General features: G+C 45.2%; 1 long non-coding RNA gene across 1 annotated transcript; it reads right to left on the bottom strand.

Annotated features, from left to right (window-relative positions):
• Positions 1–7856: 7856 nt before the first annotated feature.
• LOC130144147 (uncharacterized) lies at positions 7857–13026 on the bottom strand. The gene is made up of 3 exons (XR_008820018.1): positions 12883–13026; positions 8715–8850; positions 7857–8006 (listed from the first exon to the last, which is right to left on the bottom strand). It is a non-coding gene; the product is annotated as an uncharacterized LOC130144147 (long non-coding RNA).
• Positions 13027–17874: the final 4848 nt, after the last annotated feature.

Genomic DNA, 17874 nt, shown 5'->3' with positions numbered 1-17874 from the left:
TAAAAGTCCTGTGCTGCTAGAAACCTTGGCAGTAGCAAAGTGGTGGGACGATCATGTATTTCACATATCAGCTCACTGACAGTGACCTCTCATTTATCTAAGTAGCAGAAGTTTACGTCTTGGAAAGGAAACCCTATATTCCTTGCCCGGCTCATGCCATGCAATCAACAACAATGATTGCACTCATGTGGCTTTTGGCTTAACGTTTGCAGAGGTGGCCTGAGCTCTGGCAATGTCTCTCCCATTGAGTACTATCCAACTCTAACAAGGTGCTCTGAAACAAGAAAGGACTTCTAAAGAAAAGGTGTGCATGGTACACTTGCTATTTAGAGACGTTGATTTTTGGGTGACACTCCTATCGCAGGTGTGTTTCACCTCCTTTCCAATCCGTGGGTCTTTTTTCACAGTGCAAGGAATGATTTTTCACCCTTCCTCCTCCTTCCTCCCTAGCTCCTGAATCCCAGCTCTGCTGGTGGCTGCAGGCATACTTTGACCTAAGTTTAGGAAGGCGTACCGAAAGTTCCCTGCTTTGGAAGCCAGTCTGAAAGGTGCGCTACTTTCTGTTTGGGAGTAGGAGACATATCGCAAGCCTTTTCCAAGACATCAGACAATGAGTTTGCCACCTGCATCACAAATGTGGCACCCTGTGCCTCTGCCCTAGTCGCTGCGTGTTAGTTTGTCCACGGGTAATTGCTTTGCTTTAAAGTCATGTATGACCCAAGTAACAGAGCGATATTTTATTGGCAAAAGGGTGTTGTTTGCATTAAATTGTCTCCTTATGTGAAGGGGGAAAGGGGATGGAAAAAAGACAGAACACCTCGTCCAAGGTCTTAACTCACCTTAAAAAAAGGGACCCCATTAAGAAATTTTTGAAGCACCTGTTTTTATCCATATTGCTAGGGTGGAGTAAGGGAGGAGGAGATCTTCAGCCACACCTGACTTTTCAGAAGTTCTGTTACATTACAAATGAACTATTTTGGAAAATCTGTGTTAATACAGGTGTAATTTACAAGTGTAGGTTCACTGGTTTGGGGTTAGATACCTAGGAAGCTTTTTATAGTTTGCGTCTGAAAGGACCATTGCATGGCCTCAGCATGCTTCCCCTTGTGTTAGGGGGCGACTAAGTCTATTCTGCTGGAGAAGGGGAGGATGGGAACAATTCACTAGAGAGAGAAAAGAGGGGGACTGAAATGTCAAGTGTATTTCTGCATTAACATTGTCTCCTGGAGTGCAATTCATTCCTCTCCTCTCTGCCCCAGCTTCCCCTGTGGAAGGAGAGGAAGGAGTGACAGCTATGCAAATACTGTGAACTCCACAAATGGAAAAGCATCAGATTAAAAAAGAAAAACAATAACCCCCCAGCAATGACCAGGATGCTCAGCAGAGCGTTCTGCTGCGAAGGGTGTTCCAAGGAACAGGGGCACCAGGTAAGAGCAGCACCTCACCGCTTCCTCGTTCTTGCCTAGTGAATCCCAGGACACACTGAAAAAGCGACAGGCACTCAGATGCAGTACACATGTGGTCAATGTATTAAAATAGCAGAGCCCACATAAATACTCTTCCCCATTTAGCTGAGAAACTTCATCAAAATACTGAAAGAAAGCAGAAGTTCATAAAAACTTTCATGCAAGATGATACCCAGATCAAAAAAACTCCAGTGGATTTAATGCCATTGGGAGGATATTCCCAAGTCTAAACTGGACACACTGGAGTGACAGCTGTTACGAAGAAGACCAGAGGCCATATGCTCCCAGCTTCTTGTCATGCTCCCAATGCTTTGTATACATCTCAAATTTTTTTTACTCATACTTTCAAGCAGTTCAAACACATTTATTTGGCATTTGTTACTGTGCCAGCTGCTTATTCTTGGTGTTATCTAATAGGATTAGGAGGCTGCACAAGGTGGGGATGCACTGCTTCTATAACACTTCGGGAGATTAAATGTTTTCTTTGTAAATTTTAAAGTCTTATTTCATTTTGCACCAATTTATAATGGAATGATTCCTCCCCTCCCTTCCTTCCCTACCTCCTCCGATGCTGGAAGAGCAGTGTGTCACCTTGAAAAACAGCATGCGGAATCTCGACAAGAGAGGTGGGAGAGAAAAGCTTTCAGGAGCAGATCTGTAGTCCTGGGGGAATCAAAAGCACAAATCTGAAAAGCAGAGGATTAACTATAATCTCAGATTTCAACGTGAGAAGTGATGAAACCATACACTTTTCTACGTTCTTGTTAAAAGTAAAACTGCTTTGCTCCTCGGAAAGATAGCAGCAAAAAGATCAGGTAAAACTCACCATTGTATCTCAGAAGCAATGCAAAAGGAACCTGGTACAGCTGCAAGACTTCTGTGGTTTATGTAGCTTTATTCAAAGAATAAACAGTTTCTAACAAGCTGAAGAATGAGATATTAAGAAACCCCGCCACCTTCTAGTTAATCAGAAGCGTAGCAGCACAGAAGCCCGCAGATCGGCTTACACAACCTCCTAAAGAAATTAAGATGCATTACCTGACAGCCCTGCTACAGCCTGGTTGATGGTCCCATGCCTGAATGCAGTCTAAATGAGAACGGGACCTGGCACTGCCGTGGGTGCCTCTGAAAGCCTCCACCCCCTCCCTGAGCAGAGCACTTGGAGGGGAAGAAGGAGCAGAGAGTGGAGTATTCAAAGAGCTGTAAAGGCAAGGGCAGGTGCTGCAGCTCTGCCTCGGCTGCTTTCGGAAGGGAAGCAGCGTCCCTTCACTTGCAGCGGCCAGGCAGCAGCTGGATTTCACACCGGCCAGGGACTGACCAGCCTGCCCCGCTGCCCGCTGAGTCCCTTACGGGGGCACCTGCCTTCTCACACCGGACGGGACCTACCCCAGCCGGTGCTGCCAGGGAGCAGCCTGGTCCCATCACCAAGGGAAACTAAACCTCAAGTGCCTGGCCAGAGCAGCTCCAGCTCCAGGCTGTGGTCAAGAAGGCTTAATTCTTCACTCTCCAAGTCACTGAATCCTTAAAATGCACACGGATTATTGGATGGGAAAACGAGCAGCTTTCAGTTAGAAGAGCTGGTTTCTGTTTTAGTTTTAAATGTATCCTCCTTAGACTTTTTGGCATCCTGGCTCTTTCACTCTTTCTTTCCCACCCTGCCCTGTTTTACCTTTCCTTCCAAATGTGGATTCCTTCCAAATTGGATTCCAAATCCAAATGCTGGATTTAAAATTCTTGCTTTCCCAGCTATCATTTTGATCTATATGCAAGGAAATTTAATGGCCAAGAACAGCAACCAAGGAAACGTGAAAGCTGCTAGAATGAGCTGAATTATGCAAGTTGACAGTTTGGTAAGAAAACTGGCTTTTACCTATTTACTTCAGTAGCTTCCACAGAAGATAGCTCAGCTGGCTATCAGTAGGAAGATGCTCAGCATCACTCCAATGCAGAGATCCCTGTCCATCCTCCTCCACTAATCTTTGGGAGCATTTGGCTTGAAAAAGCCATCACATCCCAAATCCATCTCAGTCTCTCTATTACGCTGTTTTATTAACATCTGTGATGTGACCGAAGCATTCCGGGTTTCATTCGTAACCTGTACAAAACCCAGCCACGGATATTGCTGATAAATGAAGCTCCAGGTTTTACGTGAGACATTATCACATAATACATCAGTTTTATGTCAGAGCTACTGATGTTTTTATGGCCTCTTGATTCAAAGTAATGGGCCTGTACTCACAGGGGCTTCATAATTTGAATAGCAAGCATCTCTTGGATTGACAAAGTAATTTATAAAACCTGCATCAGGACTCATGGCTACTTATGTAAATTGTGAGTTCTTCTTGAAGTGAGAAGTGCTGTTCCTTTCCATTGATGAACGTGCTCTGCACGCTCTCTGGAGAAACTCCTTATCCCTAACAGTATCCTGAAAATAGCATTATGGTAATGAAGGCCATTTTCTACTTGCAATCCCACCCAACTGAATTTGAGCAATGGCTTTTTGCGTATGGACATATGAGGCTTAATTTCCTGAGCAATTCCTTTCTCATGCCATAACCAATGTAAGATTCCACAAACTCTGAGGCACAGCACTGCAACGGCTGTTCAGAGTCAATACAAACTGCATGTTCCCTACCTCGGCCCAAAACAATCTGAAAAATAAAGGTTGCGGTAAAGCAAGGAGTCTTCAACAAAGTATTTCTGAACCCTCTAGGTTGACCTGAACAAGTTTGCTGAGCTAAAGAAAACATTACAAAGCAGCAGCTGCTTTTTTGAGGGGTAAAGCAGGTTTTTAAGTGTCTCTTGCATGCATCTCCCAGGTGTAAATTAAGGAAAATTTGATTGACTTCATTGAGGTGGCCAGTTGCAAGCAATGTCAGATTTGATGAATTAACTCAAACTCTGTATTGCTCCAGTTTTTACTACGAGTCCCTTCATTCCCTTTGGAATTTGTCACATTTTCTGTCCTATTCCTTTGCCAAAATCCTGATAACCTGAACAAGGAGCCAGCCCAGTGCTGTTCACACTGGACATCACGCTGCCTTCTCTCCTGCTGTCCTTGCTACCTAAATGCAAAGAAAGTGTGCTACAGAATTAAAGTTGTGTCAAAACTCTTCTCATCTGGAAAACAGGGAAACTGGAAGAAATTTCCGGTGGTTTATCATAAACCACCCAAACCTAAGCTGTTGAATGATACACTGCCTCAAGCTTCTCTGTGCCTCAGCTTTCTCTTGCTAACCCTGTTATTCTAATGCTCCACCAAAATGTGAAACAGTATTTCCAGACAGCTTTACAAAAATGGTTGAAGAGTTCCCAGTCCACCTCAAATTCTAAAATATCCAAATGGGAATGTTTTTGTTTTGACTGTTGATGGTGCAAATCAGGGAACAAATTCCTGTTTGATGGGAGGCTATTGAGGATGGTTCCCAGGCACCCTTTCCCTCCCACCACTAAAGCCGGGAGGGTCTCATCACCGCCGACCTCAGTGCGCTCCCCTCCGACTCTGTTGCCACCTCTGGTTTATTAATGGGAGGCTGGAACATTCCAGAATTTGAGCTTTTACCCATTAAATGCTACGTTTTGATCTCCTTGTATATTCAAAAGGGGAAAAGATAAGCTTTCAAAATGTTTAGAGTTGTTTCGTGATCAGAATATATTATTTCAGAAAAGCAGCTACAGGATTTAAATAACTTCAGGTGGCCATGCAGAGATCTGCAAAGCACTCAGTCTTTCCATCTTGTTTAACTATTGTAGGTCTCAATCAATAGCCATGAGAGACTAGAATATGTATTTCTAAATTAATCAGAAAGTTATTAGGTAAAAATCTAGAAGTTTGATAGAGATAACCTACTTACACTCTATTTTAGGGTTCCATGTTGAGCTAATTAGCACTTTCTAGTGCAACACTGTTTCACAGCATCTGCATTCTAAGTGCTGAGAGGGAACATCAACTTAGATGAACAGGCTTGGACATTAGGATATTGAAACTTTAGGAAATGTTGAAACATGAGGGGAAACAGGTACCATTTATAGGCTAGGTGGCCGTACTGCTGAAGAAGCCAAAGGCAACTAAAACATACTTCAGCTTAATACATTCCCAAAAGAAGGTCACTTGAATATAGCTTAATAGAGATTTTCCATAATCTCCATGAGCCCCAAACCTTTATTTAGTTGGGGTGTTATCCCACACCTGGGTTCTGCACCCGGCGTGCCAGCGCCGATCCCCGCACAGAGCCCAGATTTCATTTATTGCACGTCTGCGCTGGGATGGTGCTGGGTGGTAAATCCACCCACCAGCACACCTCTCCACCCACGGTAACGCTTGTTATACACGTTGAACAATTGTCTACAATTACCTTTAGTCACACTTAATTCCTGCTGGTTCTTACAAGCCTGGTCTCCACTGCAAGGTCCAGCGTTCTTTTTTTGTGCACGTTCTGTGGGGAGGGGGCTTTGCTAGTAGGGGTCCTCCTTGCTCCAGGGGGTCTTTAGGATAGTTCACACATAGTTCCAGTAATTTTCTGTATAGTCTCATTAACTATTTGGTTCTCCTGGAGCTTACCTTGTTGTGCCCCAGCCTGACATATTTATGGGTCTGTTCCTGCTCCCAAGGCCAGTTTTTGTTAACTAAAGAGTAACTAACATCCTCTGTTTTTCAAATTCCTCTTTGTTTTTCACTGTAGATATTGACACGTCTTTTTTTCCCTTTTTCTTTTTAAAATAATTTTTGTATCAGGGGGACAGAACACACAAATGAGTTATCTACTATCAGTTCATTTTTACCTGTATCCACTGCAAGTCTGACACGCCACGACCACAGATAAGCCCAGTCCCTCCTCCAGGATGCTTTCTGCCCTCAGAGAAAGGAGACCACCAGGCAGAAAAAATAGTAAATTGTAACAGTGACAAGACCTGACATAAATATTACATTAGTTGTAAAAGTAAACAGCTGAGTTACTCTGGGAGCCTGACACTGAGAACTGGAATGTAAAGAAATACATAGGTGTGTATATATGCATATATATGTATACAGATATATGCAAATGTGTATTAGCCTGGAACACTTTAATTGCAAAATAGCCACATTGGTAAACTGTGCAATATTTAGAACATATAAATTTTTTGTTCTTTATTCTGTTTGCCTGGTTTTGCAGTAATGTTTGGCAAGCAATGTAACACTGATGGTCAGTTATGTACAGCATCTCATGTTTGAAACAGCATCCCTCTTTCTGGCATCCCAGGAATTTTAACATCCTTGCATAAACCTTAGATGTAATAACTTAAAAAAAAAATCTAACTCCCAGTCTTCTAAGATGTGCCTTTACCACTGCAAGTACAAAATAATGCATTAAATAATGTTTCCTTTGTGTTCTTTCTAGCTTCAAAGAAAATCTTCCTCTGCTAGATCACATTCACAGCCATCAAAAGACTCTTTGGTATATGTGGACATTAATATTAGAAGACTGAGTACCAAGAGCAAAAGATGAATGACCCTGAACTAAAAAAATAATGATGTTCTCCTGTTCTTCCTGTGCCTTGCCAGGAAGGTTACAGTTGTGGTGCATTTCATATTGAAAAACTGCACCCAAGTAGCATAAGCCTCACTTGTTTTTTTCTTGAGAGCCCTAGAATTTAATTTTCTATAGCAACTTGCAAGCCAGGCTCACAGACGACAGGTTTTTCCCGGGATTTTGGTGATCCCAAAGTGTTATGGATGTAAAGAAATTGACTGTTTTATTGCAGACATTGACTTCCCTAGAAGTATTTTGTAGATTTCAGGGTGTTTTTTGGTTTTTTGGCCTCAACAAACAAAAGTCACCTTTCCTTTAAGTCCTCTGATGCTAATTATCTTAACAAGCCATCAACAGGTCTTTTTTTTTCAATCAAAATAATGAAACCCCAAGCTGCACTCCTCAAGCAGTAAGGGTGCAAATATTGTCTGTATGCTGCGCCAACCCTCAGCTGCTCCAGCGGGCACTTCTCACAGCAGCCTATTTTTTATACCTACTACGCAGGTCCAGTACCTGCTGGATGTTTGCTTTCAGTATGCCTCCCTGCACCAACACTTTTGATTAGATGCTATGCTCTTTTCCATTTGACTTCAAACAATATGTAGTACCCCTATGAAGGTATTACTGCTCTTAGAGATAGATAAAGACCAAGAGAAATACCCAGTGATTATGGGCCAACCTCGTAGCTACTTGCTGGATGATCCATTACCATGCAACAGTCACTGACCACTGCGAATCCCCACTTGTCTTTTCCCCTCCTGTTAAAATAACGTGGTGTTCTTCACTAGCACCAGAAATAACTTAGTACCTGTAATTCCTGTCCATTTCACACGAGCTGGCATTTGTAAAAGTCGTCAGGAATTCGCATGCTTACCTGGACTCGATGGAGTCACCCTGCATATCCCATGCCATGGGCTGCACTCCACGCTGTCGCCTTCCCTGCAGGTTTGCTTTGGGATGTCACCGAGCAATGCCTGTTTCTCAGCCACTTGACCAGAAGTCACGACAGCCCAGACGCACTGCCCGGCACCTAAGACGGAAACATAACAGAGCAAGAGACAGACAGTTCTTATGGTTCTGTTTAATTTCTATCCCTACAATGAAATGGGGGTTACACCTCCCCCGTATATGTAAGGATTCGAAGTCAACCTTGTGTTGCTAGCATCAGCGACCTACTGAAATGACAGCTCTGCATGGAACTGCATTTTACCACACTCACTGTCGTGAAACACTGGCACAGGTCGCCCAGAGGTGGCAGATGCCCCATCCCTGGAAACATTCAGGGTCAGGCTGGATGGGGCTCTGACCTACCCGATCTAGTTGAAGATGTCCCTCCTGGTTGCAGGGAGGTTGGACTAGGTGACCTTTAAAGGTCCCTTCCGACCCAAACCGCTCTGTGATTCTATGACTTAGGATAGGAAGACTTTCAGAAAACTCCAGGTGGCACAGAAATTTAAGAGGAAAATGTTTGTGTTGGTTTTCAGTCCAAGGAAGCTTCCCAAAACATTACTAACTTCTAGTCCAAGGCAATTAAAACTTTGAAATAAGGTCGTTCTGCACCCAAGCTTAAAATGTAGGCAGGAGTATTAAAATAGGATTTTTTCATAAACCATTTTGAAGCCGGATGATCATCAAAATCAAGCCTCTCTCACAGTGATTTTCAGCACAGTGGCATGTTCCAATTTGCAGTGGTTTTGCCTGAAGTGAGAAAAACAGGAGCCCCAAACCACATACATACCTGGCTGGCTGGTAAGCTCATTTCTGCTTGTCAGCCGGCTCTGTGTTGAAGTAGCTTACAAAAGCCAGATATTCAGAACAGGAATGGATACACACATACTGCTAAGTCATCCAGGTTCTCAGTTCTTTGGACAGCCCTGCATGAGAAGGAATGCAAGAAGACACAGGAAGAAACAGGCTATGATACCTACTTACATTTTCCAATGACAAGGCAGATATTCCTTGCAAGGCAGAAAGGGAGCAGATTAGGGAAACCAGCCATTTCCTTCAGCCAGAGAATTTCCAAACTTTTTCACTGTTTGGGTAACAGATTTGCGCGATACCCAGAAGTTACTTAGTACTTTCGTTTTCACACCAGATTTTTAATATCTGTGTGATTTGTATGCATCCCTCCCCCCTCCTTTTCCATGTCCGTTTAGGCTTCAGACCAGCTCCAGAAGTAAACCCAAGCATTTCCTACATGCAACTCCATTTCAAGGTCACTTGATGGTAAAAGCAGGTTTGCTCTTTGTGCTCCCTCTTACAGTAGCACAGTAACGAAGCAAGTGTTAGAGCCACGAAGAGCAGAGCTGGGGCTATAGCGACAAGAATATACAGAATTATTTTAAGAATAGTTAGTCCCTGGGTTGCCAGCACCGACCAAATGATGAGAGCTTGTAATGGCCGAGTGCAACTGAAATTATAATATCTGCCCTGATATATGGCATTTCAAAGGGTCACATCCCACCTTTTCTGGGTTCAAAACAGCTCACTGGAGGGGACGTTAATTTGCCCTGCTCTGCTCTGCTCAAGCCATCCGGGCAAAGGGCATCCTGCCACCACGCCTGGAGCCTACTCTGCTGGCCACCAGCCAGCTTGCTGCTTCGTTACAAAATCTCGTTCAAAACCAAAGTGAGGGTAAAGGAGGAAGCATGTTGTTCTCACAAACCCCAGTAGTGATGGATTTTTGAACTGGGTCCCTTTTTAGCCCGGAATTGCCCTGGTAACCCTTTTTAGTATGGATGGATGTCACCGGTATCTCCTCCAGCAGGTAGTTCATGCACCCACCAAGCAACTCCCTAAATCTTTCGTGCAGCTTCTGGCTAATGGAGTTTGAGCTTGCTTTACGTGGAGCTCTTATAGGTGTTTTCGTCCTGACCTTCAAAAGGGAGCTGATTTCTCCCTCTCTTCCCTGACCTGAATTACCTTAGGAATTAAAAGCAGAAAGACTGAGGTGCAGGACACTAGCTGGGAGGTATTTAATGTGGGGCTCGTCCCCATAGAAACCATGCTGCTGAGACCTTCAGGAGGAAATTATTTTTCCAGGACATCACATCTCCAGCCACACACTGCTTTCGCTACTAGAAGGACTGCTCAACATCTGCACAGTATGGTTAGCTAGCCTTTAATTTGTGCAGGAAACTTAAATATAGGCTTAGCATCACCTGTTTCTAACCGAGCTGAAACAGGGGATAGGAGCAGAGGACTGGAGTAAGATTTGAAGAGGGTACGGTGAATTGTATCAGCTTGAACTGCCAAGGCTTAAACGGGTTTATCAGCCCATCAGGCAGCCGAGATGAAGAACCTGGATTATTCATTACGCAGCAGCGCTGCTAACAAGGGTTGCGTATCATGAAAGGTCAATGACCTTTTCGCATACCTTTGGCATTTATCTTCTTAACCATTATGTAAGTCCTCTAAATTGCCTAGCTGTGTCCAACACGTTGCACAGAACCCAGCCTCACAGATCCCTCTCTGATTTCCGAGACACCATTCTCAGAGTCCCGGAGCCGTTCCCTGGAAGCTGACTGCTAGGCACATTACTGAATGCCCCAATAAAAACATTTTCCACTAGGATGCTCTCAGGCTGGTGGAGAAATATTACCGTGCAGAAGCCGGCAGCATTTTCAGCGATGAGGAGGCAGCAGACACGAGTGCACCGAAGCCTTCAGTGAGCCACCCCGCACGGCAGGCGGTGCTGACCAGCTGTGGTACACGCCAGCTGCCTGCTGCGGGTAAGGGACGGAAGGTTCTAGCCCCTGGAGAGCTTACCCAAACCTGCTTAAAGCCCAAACCTGCTTAAAGCAGCAACAGAGTTCCCTTTTCTTCCTCCATCCACCCTCCTTTCCAAAGCAGCTCACCACACCTCCCTCTCCCTGTATCTCTTCACATCTCATTTCAACAGTGATACAAATCCTTCTTTCCCTTTACTTTTGGGTCCTCTTCCTTACAGAAGCATTCCCTTTCACCCAGGTGACTTCAGTGCTATTCATCGTTCAGCCGTATATCTTTTGTTGCCTTAATTACCACTCCTTGCCACAATTTTTTCCGCTTCCCTTCTATTTAAGTATTATTTCATAGCCTCCTGTCTCTTCAGTCCTTGTTCCATTTAGTGTTCTCGCTTTCCCCTGTAGCCCCACTCCAAGTAAAAAACACTTGGTTTGATAATAAACTCAGAAGAGCGTTTGACTTTCATTCTTCCCGAGTCCAGTTGCTAAAAATGGATTATGCAATTGTTGCAGTAGCAGCCAGAGGAGGCCACTGAAATGAGGGTTTCTATTGTGCTAAACACGGTAAAGGCACATTAGTCTGACCAGTTGTAGTTACAACACACTTTGCCCTCTGAAGAAGTTCAAGATTTCCAAAAGCATTGACCCCAAGGGGACAAAAAGTCAAAATGAGATTCTGAAAAGTAAGTGGCATTTATCTGCAATTGTTCAGGGAAGAAATACATGGTGAAATGGTGGGGAAACAGGGGAGCTTTCAAGAAAAACTTGCTCAAGCTTTTCCAAAATGAAACATCAAAACATTTTTTTAAGGAAAACTTTAGAAACTTTTTTGAAGTGACCTTTTAGTGGAGAACTCTTACAGTAAATGTTGTCACCAGCTCCAGTTGCAAGCTTTCCAGGCGAGTTGCTCAAATGGGACAAGGTGCATATTGCCTTTCATATTGTCACTGGGTAAATACAAAATTGGCAAATATAAAATTTGGTGCCACAGGAGAACAGCATTATGGTGGGTACACACATCTATCAAGGTCGTTAGTGCTAGGTGTGATCCAAACGGCCCTGCTCTGGTTCCACCAGCCAAGAGATGAGCTGTTGCTGCCTCTGCGCTCCATCAAAGGTTGTGGAGCACCTGCAAGAGCAAGCATTGGCTGCAGGGCACCAATGACCCATCCCAGGCAGGGCACGGCTGTGTCCCCTGCTGCCAGCCTGCCCTGGACATGGCTGCGGGGGGCTGACTGTGGCTGCCAGAGCAGTTCAAGCCCCCGTGGGAAGGTCAGACTGTCCCCACCGGGGACACAGGAGGCAGAGATCAAGGCTGTATCCCCAGAGAGCTGGGAGCTGTTGAATGCCCAGCGCATTATACAGGCTAGCTAAGGTGCCAGCGGTCATGCAAGCACCAGGGACCTGCCTCCTGCACGCTGCTAGCGATCAGCTGCTGGCTTCGGGTGCAGAGGTTTCATCTCTGCTTTGGTGCCACGGCCCCACACTGTCGCAGCGCTCTCCAAACTATCAAGCTGCAACCAGGTCTTTTACCATCTCGTACCAGCACACTCTCCATGCCAGTCCCTCTGCTGCCTTCTCCTCGTCTCGCCTCATCCAGGGCCCACTCTCTCTCTTCTTCCTCGGCTGCTCTCTCTTCATTGGCTCTCAACCACTCAACCAGCCACAGCTGCACCTTACCTACATCTGCCAACCCTCCGCCCCTGAAGCCAGCCCGCAGCTGTATATTATCAGTGCTAATTAACCCAGCTTCATTCCTCTACACCGCACCGCTGCCCTCCCTGTGGTTTGCATTGCCTATGCATTGTGCCTGCATAGGCAGTGCAGGCATCCAACTAAAGTATCAAGTTTTCCACAAACTTCCGTGTGGAAGCAACCAGGAATTCTTTAAGACAGGGCTCATTTTATCTAGATGCCTTTTTTGCCCTTAGATACAAATGAAAATATCATAAAGTATTACAAGTACTACTAAGCAAACAAGCAACACCAAACCCAAGACAACACGTGAAGTCTCACTATCCTACTTGTTCCCCAAACTTCCCAGGACTAAAATTATAACACAAGTATTTCCTAGAGAAAACTCAAATTTCAAGACAAAATTTTAAGCCTTGTGGGCTCATTGGCACAGAGCAAACGACAAATACACAGCCAGAGCTCTTTTGTGTTTCTGATCAGCCTTACTTCGTTAGAGTGCTATAGCTTCCAGGTTAAATCTTTCCTTGCAGTTCGAGACCAAATCCCCAAATTTGACCAGAAGCGTCCCGAGGCAGACTGTCACACTGCTGTGCCTAAAGGATAATCTCTGCTGCAAAACCTGCCCGAGTTGCGCACCTGAAGAAAGAGACACAAGGTTCAAACACAAAGCAAAAGTCCCTAAACAAATACAAATTTTTTTTTTACCTACCCACATTTTTTAGGACAATGAAACAGTTTTGAAAATTAAACTATATTATTGTTTCCTGCCAGTCAGTATGCAAAGATACAGTAGCTGCATTACTCGTTGCAAAAAACAATACAAGTCACAAACTTTTCTATCCAATCTAGAGACCAGTTTCTAGTCCTAAATATATTTTGTTGTGAAACGTTGATCTTTCCTAGCTATGGAATCTCCCACCAATTCTCCATTTGATTGTCTTTACTGGACAAAACAGTTAGGAGAACCAATTTTTTTTAGTATAGAAAAAAGAAGCAACAAAGCCTTCATTCATTTCATTTGCTAAGTGAACATGAAGTTGCAACAAAGCCTTACAGTGAAATAAAAAACCGGCCTAAATAGAGCATAGAGCAAACAGATGATGCCTTTGTCTGGCAGGTTTTGGCAGATATTTGTCGGGTAACTGGACCAACTCAGTATCTTGATGCAGTTCTGTCCGCGTACCTCCCAACTCTTGGATGAAAGACAAAGGTTATGACGGCAGTCAAACACGGCTCTGAAGACAGTTATATAAGCATACCGGCTGTTTCATAATAAGATATTAAGTATTTTCTGGACATCCTTCCCTTCACGTCGAGATAAAGAGGCAGAGCTTTCATCAGCTTGATAGATTTTCATACCAGCTGAGGTATTGTGGGACTAATGCCCTAGTCCCTCACTGATGTGTGACTGCTCTGCATGTTCAACGGGAGGAGCCTCCTCTTCCCCTATGCCCTGATCCCAAAGCTCTCGCTGTTTTTCTGCAGCTGCCATCTCCATCCTCTGCTCATTTCTACTACACATGGGTACCAAGCCAAAGAACATTTTGGAGAGGACAATGAAGATTATTTGCACTCAGAAAATTTGCGGTCAAAACATAGGGACATTGTCCAAATGTGTACAACCTGGTGTGCCACAGACCAGCAGTTTCCACTCCCTGGTACTGCGTGGGAGAGCTCTGTCTGGTTGGCCTGGAACAGCAGTCGGTATAAGCTTATGATGCATAGAAGCGTCACAAATTTCCTTTTGCTCACGTGTGTTTGTGAGTCGGGGCAAGGTAAGGCAGCAGTAGGTTCAGTCTTACATTCCACTGACATCAGGAAGAACATGTTCAGAACAGCTGAATGGTTGCAAATAGCTTTACTTGTCCCTTTTCCTCCTAGGAAAAATGCTTGATAAGTTCTAGTTCTGATTTTTTTTCCTCCAGTTTAGAGACAAGAGATATAAGTAGGGGAACAAACCAACCCACCCTCGTCCCTCTCTGTAATCATCTGCTCTAAACTGAACCAGCAGATTGTTCTGTTTCTGTAAAACAAGGTTTGTAAAAAGAAAATCCTTCTTACTAAATTAGCTGATTAACGGAGTAGGAAAAAAAACAACCCAAGCTGGCAGCACTTCAATATCCAGATCACTTTTGGGGTTTTGCCCCAACCAGTATAACCAGTCTGGTTATTTATCCATATCCTTTAGAGGCCACAGAAACTTAAGAGATGGAGAACACCCAGAATCTTTAAAATTTGTAACTGGATCTATAGTTTCGGAATTGACTGGTGACGGCTGGCAAGGGGTGGTGCCCTAGATTGCAGTGGGTAAGCTGTGTGCCTGACAGATGTACTGCCACAGGAGGAAAGATGCTGCAAGCCCTATAAAGTGGGGGCAGGGAGGGAAGAGAGGACAAAGACAGAAAAAAAAATAGGTGCTCCCACACACTTACCTGTAACACAAAGCCTCACGAACTTGGGCGTCAGTTGGAAATGGAATACCATCATGTATAAACGTCTTTTTCCATCCGTGACCTCTGGAAGGTCTCAGCACTAAGTGCTGCTGGTGTACAACAAAAGGGGCAGCCTCGGGCTTCTGTGAACTAGGAAGCAAGGCTGTGCCACCACGTCCCACCACGTCCCACCAGGCAGCCACAGGATGGAGGCTACAACACACCAGAGCCAGGTACCTGTGAAGGTCTTGCTCCTGTCAGAGCTCACTTAGGGCAGAGCTAAATTAACTGATTTAGGGATTCTGACTGACTCAACTTCATGCCCTTCCTGGCACTGAACAAGAGGCCCTGATGATGGAGAACCAGCCTGCCATGAGGACACCAGACTGAAAATATCAGGCCGGTTGGGATCCAGGGAGGCGACGTAGGAACATTTCCCTCGCTTTGAGACAATGCCATATTTCTAAGGTGAACACAGCGCGGTCTGCCCGGGAGCTGACAGCCCAAGGACCCTCCTGACCCACTCCCACGCCCAACAAACCATGTCAGTATGAAGTCCCTGACGTCTGTGGAGTGTTTCCCGCATGGAGCACATAAAGCTGTCAGGTGAGGTTGTCACAAATCACTCAGCTTTCAGCCAGGAGGCTGAGGGAAGCTGGCACTGGAAAGGGACCATGACAGTCTGTGGAAGCTTGACATGCGTTTCTAAGCTGATACTGGAAAGAAACTGCCATGGCCATAAGGATTAGGCAGGCAGCTGATATATCCAGCAGGCGTATCTGTGCATATCGAGGGTGCTAACTAGTCCCCTTCTTTGCTGGGGTTGCTGAGGGACAGAACAGACCGTACGCAGACAAACCACACCAGCTTCCCTATCAGCACCATTAGCGAGGGGAGTCAAGAGTTAAAACATCTTGCTACTGACAACCCAAATCCAGACTGAAGCCTGCATTCAGATAGCCACCAACATCTTGACTAAGAAGGAAAAGGAAAAAAAAAAAAAAAAGGCTTTGTATACAAATGGTTCATTTTCTTCTGCATCAGTAGATGGTGCTCTTTATATTCTATCGAAACACCGCTTTCATGCCCGGGGGTGAAATCTAAGTGCTTTTTCCACACACCCCTCTTCATCTCCTTAAATTGCCAGACCGTCTTCCCTCTAAAGTGGCTGGACAATAATCATATTAGCTCTCAATGGGTTCAACCAGGAACTTTAGATTAATCTGTCATGGTAAATAACCAAAGGAGTCAGAGAACATGTAGGATTTCTATGCCTCTCTGGAAGGCTACCACTTAGTAAATACTAATGGGGTCCTTCCTTTGTAAGCGCCGCTGCAGGTGTCTCACCATGCTCCTGCCCGTGGTTGTCCTGACACCATGTCCAACAAAGCCAAAACACAGTGCTTGTGGGTGCACAGTGGCTTTACAGCCAGCACGGAAACGTGACACATCAAAACCACCCTGTGTGCTTCCGTAACGCCACCCACACAAATTAGGCTGCCAGAACCCCAAACACTTCAAGCCGTCATATTCAGATAAAATTTCCAAGCGCAGAATGAGGGAGGACACATCCTGGGAAAGCCACATGAACACCAGCCCCTTTTCTGATCCCCCGAGCAGAGGCATCCCTGGTGCGGCCAGCAGCAAAACCAGCTTGTCCTCGTCTCCACAGGCAGGCACAAATGTCCTTGTCCTCTGAAACCGGAGCATCAGCACCTTGGTTCAGTGTACTCACTGTAACTCAGGCAGGTGATGGAATATCATGCGGTCTTTAAACAGCCTCAGAGGCATGACAAAACAGGATCAATTTCTGGGATAATAGGAGGAAAGTAAGTCCAAATATACACACACATAAATCAAGGAAGCTGGCACACTGACACAGAAGTGCTATAAATGATGCAGTGCCCATGCAGGACTTTGTCCTCTCCTACTTGCCTTTGCAGCCTGCAGCCTGCCACGACCGGCATTCATTTCTTCATGGTTTCCTACCGGCACTAGAAGTTGCTCTCAAGACAATGTGTTGTATGAAGTGACCTGGATTTATTAAGGAGTCACCATATACCACAAATTGCATCCAGCCCGTGACAATACTGGTAAGACCACAAACCAAAACCTGACAGCGCTGCAGCAGTGATGCAATGCAGCGATTGCCTATCGGCTTTCCCACTAGAGGGAAAACAAACTAACAAAAAACCACCAAAAAAACCGCTCCCCAAACCCAAGGAGGTATCTGTTATATTTACTGCTGCCTTAATTCCATAGCAAACCTGGCTGCAGTCTTATTCTTCAGAGACTGAGTCTTTTCATCCCTGGCAGTGAAGGTAGTCCACCACAAACCAGGTGAGAGAACTAAGACTACCTCAGCTATTAGCTCCTCCGCAGCTTGCTCCCTTTTTGAACCTAAAAAAGCTCCTCTGTTTTTTGTGGGTTGTCAGTTAGTCTTTTGCCCTTGTAGAGGGCTCTGTGCCCCCGGCAGGACACACAGTATTTCCCCAGAACAGGGGGGAGAAGCAAGTAGCTGGAGCATCCGTCTTTCTCAAGCAGCAAGTTTCAACACTTCCACGGATTTTTCCAGAGAAATGGGTAAGGTTTATATATCCACTACCCATTTCCAACCTCCTGCCCCTGCCCTGGCGCAGCCCGTATGGAAGGACCCAGTTTCGCTCTTGCAGCAGCTCTCCCAGAGATTTCGAGGAGGCAAGCACCACCACCCAAGGCTCGATGCCTCTGGCTACTTTAAAGTAGCATAACCCACACCGTGTTCTCTGTCCTTTACTGAAATGATTCGAGCTCTGCTCTGTGTCTTTCTCCCCCATCTCTTTCCTTATTCCTTACCTCTTCCTCATCTGAAATCCTGCCTCTCTTTTCCCTGCAGCGTTACTCAGTCACCCTCACCAGCAAGACCCACGCTCCCATTCCACCTTTGATCTAACAGCTTCACTGTTAAACTCAAGCATCCGCAACCTGAGGAATTTCCTGAGAGCAAAGTAATTCAGCTTCAAAATGCTCTGCTGAAAAGCACATGCAGGGACTTAGGAACCTGCTG

This window comes from Falco biarmicus, chromosome 2, assembly GCF_023638135.1.
Source record: "Falco biarmicus isolate bFalBia1 chromosome 2, bFalBia1.pri, whole genome shotgun sequence".
NCBI lineage: Eukaryota > Metazoa > Chordata > Aves > Falconiformes > Falconidae > Falco > Falco biarmicus.
The sequence above is the reverse complement of the archived record's forward strand: the minus strand, read 5'-3'. Positions and strand labels throughout refer to the sequence as shown.